The 18,440-nt window shown below is 38.2% G+C and overlaps 1 protein-coding gene and 1 long non-coding RNA gene across 3 annotated transcripts in view; one reads left to right on the top strand and one right to left on the bottom strand.

The window, feature by feature from the left end:
• The window catches only part of GALNTL6 (polypeptide N-acetylgalactosaminyltransferase-like 6), a 1,310,737-nt gene that overhangs the window by 900,824 nt on the left and 391,473 nt on the right, over positions 1-18,440 (top strand). The window lies entirely within an intron of this gene.
• LOC105543908 overlaps positions 1-18,440 on the bottom strand; it is a 109,136-nt gene that overhangs the window by 29,674 nt on the left and 61,022 nt on the right. Inside the window, exon 2 of the long non-coding RNA XR_001006687.1 lies at positions 14,489-14,612. This is a non-coding gene — a long non-coding RNA (uncharacterized LOC105543908). The remainder of the gene's footprint in view (positions 1-14,488; positions 14,613-18,440) is intronic.

Here is an 18,440-nt window from a genome sequence, read left to right as displayed (position 1 = left end):
AGATGTCACCCAAAGAAATTTGTTTAAAAAACAAGGAGCGGACAAGCATAGATTGTAGTCATTATTGCTGAGTGTGCAGCTTCTCAGCTCCAAGTATTGAATGTTACTGTAAATAAAGTCTTTAAAGACAACTCTCCAAGTGTTACAGTAACTAATTATGGTGAGGAAACAACAAATAGACATAAAATGAATTTTTACAAGAAAACTGCCTGTATTTCTATTAATGGCTTAATTATCCCATGATGATGTGCTCTCTTCTGTGTTAGAACAATCACAAAGTGTTTTTTAGTGATAACAAATAACTGAAGTTAAATGTGTGTATAAATAATTTTTATAAAATTATCTCCTGAATAATCAGAAGCACAACAATTATTCTAAAGTATTATTTTATATGATAAATGGTTTGTACACATATGTATAAGTTAATTATTAAGTGTAGATGTGTGATTATTTCACATTTATTGCTAAAAATGTTTACTTTCAAGTTAATAAAATGAAGCATTTATTTCACAAAACAGAAGGTTGTCTTATTATCAAGGTGACCTTATACATATTGCATACATTATTTTTCTTGTAAATTGAGGAAGTTTTGTTAAATTGCTTTACTAGGCACAAATATCATTCAGCACAAAGCGCTCAAACATAATTTGTGTTTATTGGCCTCAGATGTAGCCAAAGAGGTCACAGCATTTCTAGAAAGTTTGTGTTTTATTAACTGCCCTAGGTACGGAGGTATTCAGCAGTAGAAAGCTTATGGTAGAAATATCCCCCAAATTCCCATGATTATATCTCAAAGTTGCCTGCAAACAAACAGTTTTCATGGTACAGAAAGAGGCCCAATCCTCTTGGTCTTCATCCCTGGATCCTTCAGGGATGTCCACCTGGTGATGAGATTGAGGATTACAGTGTCAGGAGTGAGTCCCCCTCTAACATGCCCTTGCACCACAAGCCAGAGTCCAGGAAGTTGCTGTGTTTCTAAAAAGAACTCCGGGACCTCATTATTCAGCAGTATCTTGAGTTTTGTATAAGAAGAAACAGCAACCAAAGTAAATTCATATATGAATAAATAGATAAAAGTCACAATGTTACCATTTAAAATAAAAAAGCATAACAGAAGACAAGAGATACCTAAGGGCCTAGGAAAAATAACCTTCTTCAGAAAATATTTTCTTTTTTTTTTTTTTTTTTTTTTTTCGGAGTCTCGCTCTGTCGCCCAGGCTGGACTGCAGTGGCCGGATCTCAGCTCACTGCAAGCTCTGACTCCCAGGTTTACGCCATTCTCCTGTCTCAGCCTCCCGCGTAGCTAGGACTACAGGCGCCCGCCACCTCACCCGGCTAGTTTTTTGTATTTTTTAGTAGAGACGGGGTTTCACCGTATTAGCCAGGATGGTCTCGATCTCCTGACCTCGTGATCCGCCCGTCTCGGCCTCCCAAAGTGCTGGGATTACAGGCTTGAGCCACCGCGCCCGGCCAGAAAATATTTTCTTAATGAGTCAGGAAAAAAATAGAGAATTGCTACTTAGCATGAATAAGATCAAAGGCCATTTACATCTATTTAACAGTAATAGGTCAGAATAAACAGAGAATTCAAAGAACCAAAAGTCAATCGAATCAATAACAAATAATGATAAGCCTTAAAAATCTGGCCCAATACTGCCAGAGTGCTACAGAAAATAAATATGAATACATATCTATAATGTGGAAGAAATGGAAAGAGATGTCTGTTAATGTCACAGATGACAATGGACTTTGGGAACAGAATGTAAAGAATTGACTTGGAATAACAGTATTTCCAAAAAAGAAAATAACACAAAATAATGAGAACTGATAATCAAAATGTAAAATAAAATAAAATAAAAGGGGCTAAGCAAATAATTTTTTATAATGTCTAAAACATTGCATATATGAGGCTGAAAAGTTTTCCTAAAGACGAAAGCATGTAAGAAAGTATGATATCATAATTCTTAGTGTAGACTGTAATATGAGTAATTCAGTATTTTTTCAAGAAGTGGGAAACAGAGGGTTTCAAATTTACCATAGTCACATTTACTATAGTCAAATTTACTGTATTCACATTTAATATAAAAACTGCTGAAAGACTTTTACTTGTTGATTAGAACTTAGTCAATTTTTAGGTAAATGTTGTACACCACACTCTCTTATTGGTCCATGTTTATTGTCCATCCACTGGATTCCAGGCCTGCTTTAGGTGCAGGGACTTCCGGCCCAAAGGAAAACAGCAGTACCGGAACCCATGGAGCTTACAGTGAGGAAAGACAACAAGCCAACTGTTTTACTTTGACTTAATTATACTTGTAATGAGTTCTATAAAAGGGAAATTATGTTGCAACAGGAATTACTCAAGTCACACTGGTGATTAGTGCTGTAAATGCAATTTTATTGCAAACAACTTCAAGTTTCACAATATTACATAGGAACTAGAATTAAACTTCATGAGGGCAGGGATTTTGGTCTGATTTTTTCACTTTCAATCCCCAGTGCAGACAACATTGCCTGGCATATAGTAAGCAAACAAAAAACAATTGTTCCTCAACTAGTACATGCACAAAAGGAACTCTTCTCACTGACTAACTGGTTAAACTCCCACAAGTAGTCTCTGTGAATAAGGAGAAAAATACTACCTTATTTCATCATATATAACAAACCATACATTATAAGTTGTCATTGATTATTACACATTACTATTTTATATACAAACTATAAATTAAGTTTGGAGAATCTGATAGTACATACCCTCCTCCCCAGACAAGGCTGAAAAACAAAGTGTAAAATTAATGATAATTAAAGCTACAACACAGAAAGTAAAATTAAGTTTGCATGTCTCAACCTTATCACTGAATAGAGGCAGGGAAAACAAATGTCCTTTGAATTCCTGAGAATTTGAACCATAAGGAGTGCTCACACAGATTTGCAACTCTGAATTCATACCACCATTATGGTCCCAAAGACCAGAGGCATAAAGAAGTCCCAGGTTGGCTAATAGAAGAAATAAATGGCAAATCCTATCTGGAAGAACTCAGCTTCAGTCAAGACTCGGAGAAACTGTAATACAAAGTTGCTAATATGAGTCTTAGAATCCATAAAATGCAGTGTTTAGAACACTCCTGTATTTCACTGGACAATTGGAAAAGTCATCTAGATTATGTTTAAGGAGGTAAGAATGGGGATTGGTTTTCCATTTGTCAGCAAAGTCAGTCTGTAGCCAGTGACATGCATTTTACAACAGTCAGTTGCAATCTCCAAATTCAGGAGTGTCAAGGTTATTCATAGTTGCAAATTTTTTTCTCAAAAAAGAACAGGGTGGTTTAAAAGTAAAATAGAGAAATCTAAGCTGAATTTCTGGTTTAAAGAAGAAATCTCTTAGGATGGGATATTTTACTGAGCTTTGGAGTAAATGTTGCATTAGTCGAAGTCAAAAGAACAAAACTATTTCCAAGGAAGGTAAGATCATGTGCAAGTGTCCTGAAGTGGGAAAAGCATGACCTGACTGAGCTGTTGAAAGAGAAACATGGTGCCTTTAGCATAAAAAGCAACCGAAATAGCACTGAAAGAAGAGTTTGTGGATGCAGGCATGCCCTAAATCATGCAAGAATTCTTTATATTTGTTTAAGAACAGACTCTATGCCCAGGGCATGAATTTTAATGAGAGGAAAGAAAAAAGAGGATTTCCATTATTTTCAACATGTCATCTCATCTTTCCTTATAATCTGGGTAAATATTTTCTCCTACTTTCTGAAATGAGTATTGAACTAAATTTTAACTCACCTTTCTTTCCTTTAATCCCAGAATTTCACTCCACAATTAGCCAGTACTTCTCAATCTGATTCAATACGTAGGATTCCTTCCTTTTTCCAATATGAGAAGATTTTCTATTTCCTAAAGTTTTTTTCTTGATTCACCTTCTATTTCTTTTAACACCCATAAATTCTTTATGTTTTAGTTGCTAAGATTTTCAAATATTTGGTGTGTACTTTTACTTCCAAGTTCTATCCTGATTCAATCTCATCTTAGTTTCTGCCAGCTTTCATCTGACTTTAAAACTCTTCTGAAACTACCTGCTTATCAAAGATCAAAATGTGCTTTTCCACAAATCCAGTGGCTTTCTCTCATCTCTCTTCTCCTACTTGCTTTAACTTTGTATGTTGTTGACCATCTCCCATGACTTTCTTCAACTAATTTTGTCCTTCGTTTGCTAAGCTATTGCACTTTATCGTCTATTTCTTATCTTTTTTTTTTTTTTTGAGACAGAATTTTGCTCTTTTTGCCCAAAATGGAGTGCAATGGCACAATGTCGGCTCACTGCAACCTCCACTCCTGGGTTCAGGCGATTCTCCTGTCTCAGCCTCCCGAGTAGCTGGGATTTTAGGCACATGCCACCATGCCCGGCTAATTTTTTGTATTCTTAGTAGAAATGGGGTTTCACCATGTTAGCCAGGCTGGTCTCGAACTCTTGACCTCAGGTGATCCACCTGCCTCGGCCTCCCGAAGTGCTGGTATTACAGGCGTGAGCCACTGTGCCCGGCCTTATTTTTTTATATGACCTTACTTTTTTTTCCTCTTTTCAAGGTCTTAGTTCAACATTCTGCTTCTATGTATCCTAAGAAAGAGGGAAAAAAAAAATACCTTGCTATCTTCCCCCCAACAGATACACTTTACTACAAGAGGTTGTGCTCTTCTCTTGTGTTCTTCCATCATTTAGGACTTCATTTTCGAGATCCTGAATAAAACATATAGATAATTTCATGATCTGGAATAGAATCTGCATTTGTGACTGACAAGAGAGGTTGTAAAAATTATAATTTCTGACTCCTTGTTTTCTCACTAGACTATGTGCTTTTTGAGGATCAACACTATGCATTATTCATAACTGTATCTACAAAACTTGGCACCTTGTTTTCCACTACAGAGTAGACAGCATATATTTTAATGTGCATAACTGTCCTGGTATTATCTTAAATCTGTTGGACATGTGTTGTGTGATAGCATAAATTTGTTTATGTGTTAACAAAACACACACATACTCTTTTCTCTCTCTCTATCTCTCTCTCAAACATACACACACACAGAGACAGAGAGAGAGAGAGAACAGTTCTCATCATCATTAAGCCATTTTCACTGGAAATATTTTCAGAATTAACCAAGGAAAATTAACCTTCAGATTAGTGGACTTTACTCCATACAAATGGTAAAAATGAAAATATGATTCAAATATAAACACACATTTTTAAAAGTGGAAGCTTAGATTGCTTAATGTCTCCTTTATTCTGGTTTACATAGTAGCTCCGCGGCTGTACACTGTACGTACAATTATGATTAATTTCCAGGCATAAGCATTTGTTCTCAACTGAACGATTATTTTCTTGCAGAAAACAAAGAAAAACTTCCCAGAGTTCTACTTCTTGTGTCAAAATCAACCTTAACTTTAGTTCACTAATCCTTTCCAAGGGCCCCAGCTGATTTATTTAATTTTTCTTTTAAATGCTATCTTACTAGAGCATTTTTTTCAGATTTAGGTCAAAATCATTGTAATAAAAAACGTTCTATGAATATTGAATTACATGATAAATTTCCCTTGGTGAATCTCTAGTGTCATCCATTTTGAACGTTAGAAACTCCTCAGGCAATCTGGAAATAAAATATTCCGGACTGCATGCTGAACTTCCCATAAATGCAAGCTGTCACTGCTGTCTCACTCTGCTGATCAGCCAACCATGTCAAGCAGTGCTGTCATTTACTTAACAGAAACAAGCAAACCCTTCAATCATGTTGTTTCTGAAGAAAAGTAGAGAAGAAAAACCACAACATTTTCTTTTTCCTTCTTTGGCCTAGGATCATGGAGCAAAATTAGTTTAGAATTATAGTAATAATAATAACGTTTGCTATTTTACTGTTGTAAATACTTTGTAGTATTAACCATTTAATCCTCATGACATTCTAGTAGATATCATAACTTTACCCATTTTTACAGATGAAGAAAATGAGACGTTGAGAGGTTACGCAACTGGCCCAAGTAAAACAGCTAGTAAGGCGCCGAGCTTGAATTCAAGCAGTCTAAATTTAAGAGCACAGGTTCATAATGCTATGAGGATCAATACAATTCTATAATGGGTGTGTTTTAGGTCATAGATTTTTATAATATTTAATTCCATTTAAAATTAGAAATTTGAAGAAAATATCTTTACTTCTTTTAATACTACCAGAAATAAATTACTTCCCATTAGTTTCAAAACCCTTTGCCCATTTTAACCATGCTGATAGGTTTCAGGTTTGTGATGGTGGTTGTTGTTGCATGTGTGCCTTTAAGACAATCATTTTTAATGCCATATATCCAACTTATACTTACTAATTTTTATCATTTGCACTCACAGCCATCAAATCTAAAGCCTTTTCCTCCTTTAAGCTAGTCTCATTAGAATATAAGAGTGAGCACTTATTTAGGTCCTACTATTCACCAGACACTGGTATAAGACCTGTACCTGATCCTTAAGCCCCATGTCCATCATTTGATAAAGCATTTTTATTATCTTCATTTTACATATGAGGCTTAGAATGGGTAAGTAACTTGTCCAAATATACACAGCTCATAAAGGGCATAGTTGACACTACAAAACCTAGGTGTCTTCTGCCCTCAAAGCACGTCTTATTTCCTCCCTCTAAAAAGACATGACCTCAAGAGTAGTATCCCAAATATATATGTCAAATCTTCTACATTATAATTTTAGAGTTATATTTCCTTGGAAACAAATTTGATTCCCAAAACATATTTTGGCAATTCTGTTCTTCCAAACATTTTATTTTACAAAAAATAAAGAAGATAAGTTAAAAGTATCATCATCCACATTTTTCTAACATAATGTAGAGAATTTGGTTTCAAATTTTATTAGTGAAATAATTGCAAGTACCTCTTTTCATTAAAGAAGAGAAAAAGAAGCATGAAGAAGAAAAGGAAAGAATGAGTGTAACCACTGCTGATTTTACTGTGGATTTGATAAACATGTGACAGGCCACATATTTTTTAAAATGTACCATATAATTAATGCTATTTCATTGTCATTTTGTTACCTAGTATCAACTGGCTCACTGCCCAAGGTACACAGAGGTCTATACCATGGCACCAGCTTTCAAGAAAAGAAAAGCATTTTTGAAAATCACGTGGCAAGACAGGAGGAAATGCTCCAATCTGTCTCCCTGAGCTAGGGCTGGGTCTGGCCATGGGGTGATGCAAAAGCTCAATCTGATTGGATCCTGGACACTGCCATGCAGTGTCTGCTTCTTAATTTAGCCCCTGCTCCTAGGTCTGAGCACTCAGGCTCCCCTTGTGGTAGCACACTTAGGTTCATCTGGGCATGCTCAGATTATGTGACCTTTAACCTTGGAATCCATGTCCACTGATAAGCAACTCACAGTTTTGTTACATAAAAGTTGAAGCAGATTGGTCTGATGTGGCTACAGTTTACTACATGGAAACTGAGTAAACGATATGAACCTAATGGTGCTGGTGAGACAAATGAGCTCTTTAGAAAACAGACAAGATTCATGAGCACCCCTTTTCTAGATACAGCCTTCCAATCTCCTAAGCATCATTCTTTACCCATGTATGCAATGACAGGGTATTCTGTTTCTCAAAGGAACACACATATTTTACTACTTTATTAAGCTGCTTAGTTCAGATGGGCCACTAAAGTGACCAATTAACTATTAATTTTCTTATGTAAGAGATGGCTGAAGGTCAAACCTGAGGGCCTAAGCACTCCTTAAAGTTTCTCTTTAATTCTAACAAATAACTTGTTGGTGAGGCACACAGGTATTTTGTCTTTTGAAAACCAGAGCAGATGTGCTTTGCACAGTCTACTGGGGAAAGAAAAATGTGCTTGCTTAACATGAATTGCTTGTAGGAGCAGATATATCTATAATGCAGTATTTTTGAGTTAAATGAGAAGAACATTTATTTTTTCTTTCTGCTCTGTTATGAGCACAGAGTAGAGAATTTGGTTTAAAGGCTTACTATGTGGCAAAATTGCAATAACCTCCTTTCATTAGCAAGAGAAAAAGGAAAAGGAGGAGGAGAAAGAGGAGGCAAGATTGTAACCATTGTTGATTTCACTGTGGACTTGTTAACCATTAGTCAAAAATACATGCTGACAGACCACTGAGCTCTGCTAGTACTAATAGTCTTTCTCTTTTCTCTTCTTCAAGCTTCATGATACTTTCTTGAAATATGCACGCAAAACTTACTGTCCTGATACCTAGCACCTCTGAGCCTGAGCTGTCTATGATTAGAGTCAGTAATTATGCTGTGAGATAATCCATCATGGTGGGTTTTGTTTGTGGCTCGCGATAATTAATGATGATTCCACAGAACAGCAGTTACACAACAAAGAAGAAATTCATCTTCTAAAGGTCAGCGAAGAGTTGAAGCATGAAGTAAAATAAGCCCATAGCTGCTAGCTATTTTTTACCAATCAATCTTTGTGAGTTTATTTGTTTTTTTTCTTTTGAAAGGCATGGGGAAAGTGTTCATACCTTAATAAGGCATTGTCTGAAAACTAATCTTTTTGTTTCTTTAGAATTAGAATTAGAATTTTTTTAAAGTTCCTTAGGAAAAGAACTGATTTTGCTTAGAAAATACACCATCAGGCCATTTGGTAGATGAAGGGGAAGGGTGTGAACTCACACTAGCACCCAACTCTCACCTCACTCAAAGACATGGTCATAACCCTACAAAAGTAGTCAGTAAAATTTGCAGGTGTGGACTAGGGTATGAAAGGAGAGAGTGTGAGGAAAAAGTGCCTGATTAATTTCTATGGCAAGTGGGGGTTAAGTGAAGGTAAGGCTATGTATTAACCCACTCTCTCACCATTCAGCGGTCGGCACACTCAGAAATATCTTCGTGGGTACAAGGAAATGGGGCTGCATTTCAAATTTGGGCACAAAAGGAGGAAACAGGGACAGGGATGTCAAAGCCAGGAATGAAATGTCTTCCCAAGAATCCCCAATGATATTAGGAAGCACATCAAATTAGCCACTACTGCTTGTGGGTGTTTGAATCAAAATGCATTGAAGTCTAAAAAGATGAGGTGGCCCCAGCTACACCTTGAGGTTATTTTGTAATATGTATAAATGATTTAAAGTTCTGAAAATCATGTTGGTAATGACAGACACACTGATGGTGACAATCATCTCAGCTATAAAAAGCATCAGAGTAAACATGGTTTCTAGCCCTGGTTGCAATAACTAAAGTAGACAGGTTGGTGACAAGTCATTTCAATTCTCTCTACTTCAGTTTCTTCACTTTAAAAAAATTCATGCTTCAAACCTGGTGACACCATGAAATTTAATATTTAATGTAAGAATGCATGAAGAAGCATAAACTGCTTATTGAGTGCTACTTTGTGCCACATCTTATTGTAAGCAGCATATATGTATTCGATCATTTAATCCTATCTCATCCACACAAGCCTCCTATGAGGTAGATACTATAATTTGTTTAATTTATTAATGAACGAATGAGTACTAAGGTATAAGTTTCACAGAGAGTGAAGGATCAAGCTTTTGGGGCACTATGATGTCTTCTTTTATTCAATAATCATAATAGCTTTAATTTCTTTTTTAAAATTTGCATGTATACTCTGTTGAACATATTTATGGGGTACATGTGATATTTTGGTAGTCATATAGTGTGTAATGATCAAATCAAGGTAATTGGGATATCCGTCACCTCAAATATTTATCTTTTCTTTGTATTTGGAACGCTCCAATTCTTTTCTTCTAGTTATTTTGAAGCATACAGTAAGTTATTGTTAACTGTAGTCATCCTGTGGTGCTACTGAACACTAGAGCTTATTCCTTCTATCTAATTATGTTTTTGTCGCTTCTTTAAGCAGCCCCTCTTTATTCCCCCATCCCGTCACCCCTTCCCAGCCTCTGGTAACCACCATTAATTCTCTACCTCCATGAGAGTGAAGGATCAAGCTTTTGGGGCACTGTGATGTCTTTTTGATGTGCCTAATTGGAGAGGCCACAGTCCGCAGTTATTCAATTCCAGCACTAATCTAAGATGTTGCTATGAAGGTTTTCTATAGATGGGATTCACTTCAGTAGGTGTTGACTTTAAGGTAATTATCCTAGATAACCTGGTGGGCCTGCTTCAACCAGTGGAAAGGCCTTAGTAGCACAGCTGAGACTTCCCCGGAGAAGAAATTCTACCTGAGGACAGCAGCTTCAACTCTTCCCTAGGAGTTCCAGCGTGCCCTTCCTGAAAACCAACCCCCACAACTGTATAATCCAGTTTCTTACAACACATCTCTTACAGTGAATCTACTACTGGCTCTGCTTCTCTGATCCATACCCTGACTGATACAGACAGGAGACCTATGTATGTCACCACTGGGCCATTCTGCCTTCCGTCACTTCAGCCTCAACCTTTCCTTCCTCCCCTTCAATGTATTTTAAAATGTTCAGAAATCAAGAGGAAAACAACCATGATTAATTGGCTCAGCCAAGATCACAAAGTTAGTGTAAATCTAAACAAAGTCAGGCTGTAATTTTGAAGAATTACAAAAACAACTATTTCTATCTATTATGGCCAGTATTCTACAGCACTGGCACAAATCTCTCACCCTTGGCATCATAGGAAGACCCACTAGAGCATACTTCAGATTTAATGCTGGACAATAGCCTCAATTAGCTCACAGAACTGAAGCCTAAGAAGATACAGGCATCTGTTTCATTTCCCTCAAGGGGCAAAAGGCATCAACTTTACTGCCCATACACGATCATTAGCATTTCCCTTCACAGCTGTCACCTGAGGAGCATATCTCAAGGAAGTGGAATGTCCAGCCGGAGGGAATACTCTGTCCTCACTGAGGAAGTTCAGATTGCCCTTGTCTTTATTTTCAAATGCTTTGCTCCAGCTGACTGGCCTTTTTAGTACTGGCTAACACTGAGTGAGTTAAAGCAGCTGCTTGTCATTCATGTATTAAAAACTAAGCATCTGTGTCTTTCAAAGTCATGTGAAGGAAACAGACAGGACCCAAAGTTCCTAGTCCATTAATGGCCCCACTTATCCATAAGCACATACTTTGCTCAAGTATATCATCAGAACTCCTAATTATAATGCTATAAATTATAGCAGAGAATTAAAGGCAGCTATAGAGGAAGGAAGAAATATGAATATTACTAAAATGAGAAGGTAATTAAGTTACCCTCTTCCCTCTGAGCCAGCTCTGGTTGTTTAAAATAAGTCCTAATAACAGTGCTAAATGAACTCAAAGCACAAATGAATATTAAACTGACCTACTGCAGAGGTTTTATAACTGGCCTATTAAGGTCGTTTTCATTACCAGGGAGATTTGAGTCATTCTTAAGAATGTGAAAGGTGAATGTGATGGTTAATTTTATGTCAACGTGGTTGGGCCACAGTGCCCAGGTATTTGGTCAAACATTATCCTGGATGTTTCTGTGATGGTGTTTTTTAGATGAAATTAGCATTTAAATCACTGGACTTTGAGTAAACAGATTGCCCTCCATATTGTGGGTGGGCCTCATACAATCAGTTGAAGGCCTCAATACAACAAAACTGACCTCCACCCGCTCACCTCTCCACCCCTTACCCCACAAGAAGAAGGAATTCTGCCAGCAGAGAGCCTTTGGACTCAAACTGCAACTCACCCCTGGGTCTCCAGCCTGCTGGCCAACTCCATCAGATTTTGGACTCCCAAGGCTTTATCATTGCATCAGCCAATTCATTAAAATAAAGCTGTCTTATATATATGCACATGCATAGTGTTTGTTCTGTTTCTCTGGAGAACACTGGCTAATACAGTGAGTAAACTGACTACACTGGAAATAACAAGATAAACATCAAGAATGTAGAAGGTGAGAACCCAGTTACATTAATGGAATAATTACTGCTTAATTTTAATTGTAATATTCTTTGCTAGCATTGTGAGACTTTAGTACCCAAACCCAAAAGAAGCAGTTTTTATAGTATATGCTAATATATATTCAACAAATAATAGAGTGCTCATGGCCAAAAATGTCCCTTCCAAAGAGCACATGCCAATTTCAGGGCCACTAAATGCCAAGCTCCAGTAATGTTCCAGGACTTTTGGCACATATCCAGAAACAGGCAACTAGTCCTAGAAATCCAGGAAATCAACAACTCATGAGTCCAGCTAATATTTATTGAACACCCTTATCACAGGGAGGCAACAATGGTGAGTGACAGCAAAACAGTCCCTGATGTCATGGAGCTCAGAATCTGAGGGAAAAGTGGATCATGCAAATGTATAAATGGAGACAGGTGCTATTAAGAAAGAGGCTTGTACTTAAGAGAAATCTGTAGACAGGCTACACAGAGCATGGTCTACAAGGGCAGCAGCATTAGCATCACTTTGGAGCTAATTAGAACACAGGATCTCAGGCCCCTTTCTAGACCTGCACTTTAATAAGATCCCAGATAACTGGTGTTGACATTAAATTTGAGAAGCAGCTGGTTTAAGGGATAAAGAAAACTGCTTTACTGTGGATAGCATATTTCAGTTGAGATCTGAAAAGAAGAGGGATCATTTCTATACCCTCTGCATGTTTACTGCTGGGCTTCACAGGGACTGTGATCATTTCTATAAGGCAGTCATTACTGCTAATTACCAAATATTTCCAATTCTCTCCCAGACATCTTGTAGGACTACCATACCCTAACCCCATGAAGCTGGATCTGACCTAGTGACTAGTTCTGGCTAGGTAAATATGATCGGGATGGACCTATGTCACTTCTGGTGGGATTTTTAAGAATCATTGTAGTTTGTCTGCTTTCTCCTTTCTGCCATGATAATCGGCAGTGTATAGTTAGTAACAGCTCAGTCAACGGGAAACCTGGAGCAGAAACATCAATTCACCTACAATTAACATGGGCCTTGAAAGAGCAATAAACTTCATCATTCTAAGCCTCTGAGATAGGATGGTGATTTGCTCCTGCCTAATTGGTATACCCTATCATCAATGGATTCATTCCACTGCTACCCACTGAGTGCTTATGAGGTGTCCAGCACTAATCCAGGCTCTGGAGATTCTGTGATGAAATCAGCCAGACAAGACCCTGCTGAATATACTCTTTCTCTAGAGAAAGCTGGGCAAATAAGCAACTAAAAAGATGGTGGTAAAAAGTAAGAAGAAAATGAAGCAGAGTGGAAAGACTAAACACAGGATGACAAGGCTCTTTCAAAGGAAGTGGTCCGATCAGGAACAGCCTCCCTTCTCCAAGGAGCTGATGTATGACCTGGTACCCGGATAAGGAGAAAAACTCAGCCATTTGAACATCTGGAGAAAGAGCCTGCTAGGCAGGGGAGAGGAAATGCAATGGCCCTGAGACAAGGAAAAGCTTGGCATGAGAAGGTAATGGAAGCATAGTCCCCGTGAAGCCCAGCAGTAAACATGCAGAGGGTGGAGAATGGTTTAAGATGGGGCTGGAGAGCAGCTGGAAATCAGATCCCAGAGATTTCAGGTCTGTTCAGAGGTTTGTGTTTTATTCTAAGTGCAATGGGAATATGTGATCTGTACTATAATAGTATCACTCTGGGTACCATATTCAGCATAAGCAGAAGGCTTGTAATAAGAAGAGAGTGAGCACAGTAGGACAAGTAAAAGAAGATTAATCTAATGGTGGTAACTTAAAAGGGCAGAGAAATGCAATCCGACTACCACCCTAGGATAACTGGAAATATTAAGTGTATAGCATTAATGACTAATGTCACCCTTCTCTTCCCAAATACTTGATTTCCTCTCCTTTCCCCATGTACTATATATTCAACCTCTCCCTAAGCGGGACAACCCCAAGGTCCCACCAGTCAGAGGATCAGCTCTGAGTTCAAGATCTGGTGATGCATCCTAGTCCCTGTATCAGAGAATAATGTGGTGGTTTCTGTATCAGGTTTGGATGTGATTTCACTTCATCCAGAAATCTATGAACTAAAAAGGTGACTTGGCTAGGCTAGGTGTAGTGGCTCATGCCTGTAATCCCAGCACTTTGGGAGGCCGAGGCAGGCGGATCCCTTAGGGTCAGGAGTTCAGGACGAGCCTGGCCAACATGGCGAAACCCCATCTCTACTAAAAATATAAAAAATTAGCCAGGCATGATGGCGTACACCTGTAGTCCCAGCTACTCAGGAGGCTGAGGCATGAGAATCACTTGAGCCTGGGAGGCAGAGGCTGCAGTGAGCCAAGATCGTATCACTGCACTCCAGCCTGGGCGACAGAGCAAGATTCCGTCTCAAAAAAAAAAAAAAGAAAGATGATTTACATGCCCAACTCCCATCCCAACATACATCCACACTCAATACACAACTGCAGAATAAATACATAATAATTCTAAAGAGATTCACATTCAGAAAAGGGAAGAATATCAGATACATGGCAGACACCCGATAGCAATTCTGGAATCTAGGCGGTGATAGTGAAGGTTTACTACCTTAGGCAATCCCGTATTAAACTGCAGTTCTTATGTCTTGGAAGGGTTCTCTTGTCCAGTTTTCCAAAATTCTTGACTCCATCTTCTAAGATGTTCTTCCTTTGAGATTCTTCTTGCCTTCAATCTGGAATGTATATTAAAGGATCGTGCACTTCAATGTCTACTCATTCATAATTCTTTATTTTAAAATTTCAAATAGTCTCTGTCCCTTTAAGTTCCAGCTTGTCATTCATTTGACAGTACACTACTCTGAAGACCTTACTCAATTTTCTTCAATACCTACTTTTTTTTTCCAAACATACTTCTATTTGCTACTTTTGCTTTATCACACCCAAATCTCTTGTCTCTTTTCCTCTGGACATAACTAAGGTATGTTGGACTATCCAGTTTAGGTGAGAGAGCCATTTTGTCCAATTAAAAAGATTTAGGCACACCTTTACTAGGTCATGGATGTGAGTCAAAGATTTTAACAATAGGTGTGACAGTCTTACCTAGAATTCATACTTGCTGCAAGAGTAATTCTCCAAAGACCTTCTCAGCTTTATCTTTTAGGGTAAGATTCCTTACTGGAAATCCTCAAACTAGACTCTCTTTCTTCCTACGTACAAATTGGCCAGTTCTTTTCTAAGCTCATTATTGTCTTATTAGCACCCTGACAAATGCAGTCAACAATAATCAAAATCAATTTCAAATGTACTTTAAAAACTAAGCATTTCCCTAGAACAGGGTTTGGTAATCCTGTAGTCCAAATCCAGGCAACAGCCTGATTGTGTAAAAGGGAAACTAAAGATTGTAAAAACAAGCAATGAAGAATGTGCAACAGAGACTCATACAGTTTGAAAAGCCAAAAATACTTACTGCCTTTCTCTTTACAGAAAATGTTTGCCAAGTACTGCCCTAGAAGTACAAATGTATGCCTCCCAGGTTAAACTACTATCTTAACAAATGTCTCATCCCAGAATAACACTAGCTAACCTCCTTCTTACTTCCAAACTTCCCTTGCCACCTACGAATCATTAAGCCAAAGCCACACATTTTAGGTTGTTTTAAGGAAACACCTCCATTTCTTGGTACCGACAGCTGTATCCATCAGATTAGGCTAGGGCATGCTGCAGGCCTCCGCTTATCAATCTCTCCAGAACCACACTGATGGATATTTCATGCCATTGCAAGCTTCCAAGAGCATCATAACAAGGAAAAAGGGAACTTGGCAAATTGTGCACTGCCTCAAATCTTCTGCCTGAAAAATGACACATTTTATTTGCCAAATTAAAGCACACGGCCATGGTTAACTTCAAGGTGTAGTGGTTTACTTCAAGGTGGCCATGGTTTACTTTCCCCTGGAAGAGGAAGTAAAACAGAATTGATGATGGTTGCTAATAGCTACCACAACTGCATTCCCATTCCACAAAAATAACCTCAATTAGGAGTTGGTAAAAATATTTTCACTTTGTTTCATGCATATGCATAAATATTATCTTCCCGTAACATTACCTTTCACATTATAATCATGATATGTGTTCATACTTATAGTAAAGGGCAGGGATCATGACTATTTTGCCTATTATAGCACAAGGAATGGAATGAACTCAACTATTTATCATATTAATGAATAAATAATGTCATTATTTCTATGTTATTTAATAGTTTCTATGTTCATTCTGCTAATGATTTTTGTTGTATTTTTTACAAACATTTGAACCTTTTATTCCTCATCATCATGAAGAATGAAAATTAAATAGTGCCTATACCCTTTCACCTCCTAGACCATGCTAAGTATTTAAGCAGAAAATTTTTTTATCTCTGTCCCCTTCTTACGTACTCTGCTTTTCTTTATTTTTATTTTGCTAACTTGGAATTTTTAATCTAGATTTTTACTAACTTTATTTCACATTATGATTCTTCCATTTTTAGAAATCATTCTTAATATTTTAAATTTGCATGTACAAAATCAACCATAATTAGATTTAACTATAAGTTGTATACCTTTATTATCTATCAATGTTTCCTCCAATTTTCTTGAGCTCCTTATTTTGATACATTCATTGTTTAACTATACTTCAAAAAAAATTTTTCAAAACTAGTACATGGTGAGCGGTGTTTCTGAATCTTTGCATGTCCAAATATAACTTTCCTTTGCATTCACATGAATGATGTTTTGTCTGGATCTTGAAATGGAGCATGAACGTTGTTAAAATCAAAATGGAGTCAATGTGTTAAAAACTGGGGAAGATAAATAGAGCTATGAAAGGCCATGAAGGGAAGCTTCTCATGCACAAATGACGGAAAACAAAAACTATCGCAAAAGATAGCAAAACCCACAATCTCACACAAAGACTGCACAACCTTACATACACACACACAAAAAAATTCTGTGAGGACATCTGTCCAGCAACTGCTTGTTCAATCTTGGACTAATTCCACCATTGTTATCAACCCTTGTAGTCAAGGATTATCTCAAAACAATTACATAATTCTCATTTTTCTTTAAAAACCTCTGTCTTCCTTTACTATCCTGAATAAGAACCTGGTTTACTATGGCACACATATTCCCATTGCAATGCCTATTTCCAAATAAATATCATTTCCTTTTAAAGCGTTCTTCCTGTTATTTAGGATGATGGGAGTCACAGTCCACTTACACTCCAGAGTTTGAAAAGCACTAGTCAACGCTGTATTTGCAAGTCTTGTGGACTCCAGCAGTAATTGTCTAACTACTGCCTTCTAGTGAAACCCACTGTATGGCAGTAGTCAGATTCTGAGCAGGGTATATCATGCTGTATCATGGATACAGCAGAGAAAAAGCAGGCAACTGGTGGACATCCTAGTGCCACCTCACTTCATTTCCAAAGCTAGTCCCACCAAGTTTAGCCAAGGAGAATAAGTCCACTTGCTGCGGATGTGGAGTTCAAGCTGTGTCCTCAAATCCTCCATTCACTCCTTTCCAGGCTTTCCCTATCATGCCCACATCTTCCTTCCTCTCACTTCATGTGGGGTAGTGGAATAACTCCTAGGGGAATCTCACTGAAACTGCTGCACCCTCCTCCTCCCTTCTACTGGCTCCATCACCTGTGTCAGGAGCTCCCTGCACCAAATCTTCCACTTCACTGAGTATACTTATAACCAAAGGGAGTAACTGTGATAAAACCTGCTCAGCTACCATGTTGATTTTCTACTGCTACTGTCATAATCACAAAGCTAGCAGTTAACATCCATTTTGCAAGCCAGTTCTCTGCTCTGGGTTTCACAAGGTGACGGGAGGGCTGCGTTCTTTTCCACAGCTTCTGAGGATGAATTCACTTCCAGGCTCATTCAGGTTTTTGGCAGAATTGAATTCCATGAGATTATAGGACTCAGGTCCCGTGTCCCTGTCCGCCATCAGTTCAGGTCGGTTTGTGTCCGGAATTGGTGGGTTTTTGGTCTCGCTGACTTCAAGAGTGAAACCACTGACCCTCACAGTGAGTGTTACAGTTCTTAAAGATGGTGTGTCCGGAGTTTGTTCCTTCTCATGTTCAAGTGAGTCCGGGGTTTTTTCTTTCTGGTGGATTCCTGATCTGGATGACTTAAGGAGTGAAGCCGCAGACCTTCCCGGTGAGTGTTACACTTCTTAAACGCAGTACCTCCAAAGTTGTTTGTTCTTCCTGGTGGGTTCGTGGTCCCGCTGGCTTCAGGACTGAAGCCGCAGACCTTCGCGAAGAGTGTTACATCTCTTAAAGGCTTGCAGACCCAAAGAATGAACAGCAACAACATTCATCCTGAAAACCTAAAAAATAAACGGATCCCCAACTGGTTGGCCCTGCTGTGTGGGGTGGCTTGCTTTTATTCCCTTATCTGGCGCCACCCACATCCTACTGATTGGTCCATTTTACAGAGAGCTGATTGGTGCCTTTTATAGAGAGCTGATTGGTCCGTTTTGACAGAGTGCTGATTGGTGTGTTTACAACCTTTAGCT

The sequence above is a fragment of the Mandrillus leucophaeus genome, unplaced genomic scaffold (assembly GCF_000951045.1).
Source record: "Mandrillus leucophaeus isolate KB7577 unplaced genomic scaffold, Mleu.le_1.0 Scaffold292, whole genome shotgun sequence".
Classification (NCBI taxonomy): Eukaryota; Metazoa; Chordata; class Mammalia; order Primates; family Cercopithecidae; genus Mandrillus; species Mandrillus leucophaeus.
Note: the sequence above shows the minus strand (reverse complement) of the source record. Positions and strands in the feature narration are given on the sequence as shown.